Below are 2,320 nucleotides of genomic sequence, written 5' to 3' on the forward strand. Positions count from 1 at the left end.
ATATATTCCTTTAAACTCATTATAGACCTATGTCAAAGTTAGCTAAAACAGAGACATCAATATTATGTTAATCTTCATTTTCAAGAACTTAGTACAATACAACAAATCTACTAAAACACTGTAGTTGTACATGTGATTGACCACAGTTTCATCTATCCTAAAAATTATGTTTAAGTTTTTCTTCATAAAATGAGAGTAGCTGCCTAAAGTAGTATTAGTTTGCCCATGTGTGAAATACAATCCTGCATGATTAATCACCTGGAAATTTCACTTCAAAAGCACAATTTAAAAACCAAAATAAACCTGATTGCAAATACATATCGTCTTGTATATTTCTAAATATACAAAACATTCAATGTGTCAGTTTAAGAAAAATATTGATAATCTGGTCTAAAATTTTTTCTTTTGAAATACATACAATATATACATGGTCCTTGTACTTAACAACATTTGCTTTTAGTTTTTCTAAACTATTAATACACATTGAATAACCACTATATTACTAAGTATATACTTGGAGGGTACCTTATAATAACTTAATGAGCTCTGTCTGATGCCGCACACACACTAGAACTGAGAATGAGGCTGGTAGGAGGAGTGTCTTCCTCTAATACAGTAATTTAACATTATATTCCACAAAAGCCAAGTACCAAAATACCATAAAATAGTAAAATATTTTAAAAATTAGATTTCATCATTACATGAAATAGTTTTAACGTGAGTAACTTACTTAGTTCACTGAATAATAATGGCCAAATAATTGTGATAGTATGTGACATGTTATCCAAACACCTAAAGTATTGTAAACTATTAGTGGTGAGTATACATCAAAATCAAACAATATGGGTATCTTACATCAAATACAAAAACAGAATTCTTAAATTCCAAGATACCCACATCCCACACTGAAATTATGATCTGAATATATTCTATGCACTCTCAGACCCCACAATAAAAAAATAACAGGATGAATAGGATCTTCTCAAAACTCAAGAATCACTGCAATGTGATCAACATATTCTGTGCATTCTCAAATACAGTAATTCACAGTGACGTAATGAATACATATATTCTCAAACCCCACAATAATGACAAATGTATATATACACATACTATCAAACCCCACATCTCATTCACATTATGAATATAGCTCACATATTTCTACAATTACAAATCATTTGTATTGTGCTAGAAATGTTATATTTAAAGAAGTACTGTTAGGATAAAGATACTAATTTGGCTAGAAATGTCTCTACTAGTAAATATAACTGGAATTACAAGTGACACTTAGCTTTGTAAAATATGCAGACAATTATACTTTATATGTTTTCAAAATATGAATAAAATGTTTGTGTAAACCCACACACAAAATAAATACTCATACACTAGGACTAAAACTTATTTTGTAAACTCAACAACAATCAACTGATTTAAAGTACATGCACCTCTTAAAAAGCAACTGCATAAAGATAGAAATAAATGCAAGTATACTTTCAGAATATCTTAAAACAGGCCTAATAGATCATTACATATCAGCTACTAATTCAATCCTTCATCTAGAAGTATCTAATGAAAATTTCAAATATGTATGATTTGAATATCTGCAATTCTAAGAGGTGGTAGATATTTTCAGCATAAGTCCAAGTATGTGGAAATGAAATTCCCAGTAATTTATAGATTAATGTAGTTACTTCTACAAACACTAATAGCAGCAATGGGTGTTCAGAAAGGGGCAAAAAGTTGTTTGCCAACTGTGTTTTCAGACCTATCAGTAGTACAAGGAGAGATGAATCAATTTCAGGTTTGCTGAATGCTTTTCATTTGTTTGTTTGTAATTAAAGACAAAGCTATGCAATGGGTTATCTATGCTGTACCCACCATGGGTATCAAAACCCAATTTTTTAGCATTTTAAATCCACAGGCTTACAATTAAGGCACTACAAGATGCTGGTTGCTTATTTGTTTACAGTGTGTAAGGACACTCAAACATACTTATTTTTCACTTAGCATAGAGAAAATCGGCATTAATCGTTTTAGCCAACCCAAAAAGAGTATCTAATTACACTCGTAGAGAAAATATATGAAATCAACTTTAAATAGTTTTAACCACTTCAAAAATGTTTTAGCCACCTCAACCAAAGTGTTAAATCACTACACAGAGAAAATATGTCAAATCAGCTTAAAACATTAAAAAATGTTGTAGCCACCTCAACCAAAGTGTTAAATCACTACACAGAGAAAATATGTCAAATCAGCTTAAAACATTAAAAAATATTTTAGCCACCTCAACCAAAGTGTTAAATCACTACACAGAGAAAAT

The 2,320-nt window shown here is 30.1% G+C and overlaps 1 long non-coding RNA gene across 1 annotated transcript in view; it reads right to left on the reverse strand.

The window, feature by feature from the left end:
• Positions 1-2,116: 2,116 nt before the first annotated feature.
• The window catches only part of LOC111088454, a 3,726-nt gene continuing 3,522 nt past the window's right edge, over positions 2,117-2,320 (reverse strand). Inside the window, exon 2 of the long non-coding RNA XR_002612977.1 lies at positions 2,117-2,207. This is a non-coding gene — a long non-coding RNA (uncharacterized LOC111088454). The remainder of the gene's footprint in view (positions 2,208-2,320) is intronic.

The sequence above is a fragment of the Limulus polyphemus genome, unplaced genomic scaffold (assembly GCF_000517525.1).
Source record: "Limulus polyphemus unplaced genomic scaffold, Limulus_polyphemus-2.1.2 Scaffold3806, whole genome shotgun sequence".
Lineage (NCBI taxonomy): Eukaryota > Metazoa > Arthropoda > Merostomata > Xiphosura > Limulidae > Limulus > Limulus polyphemus.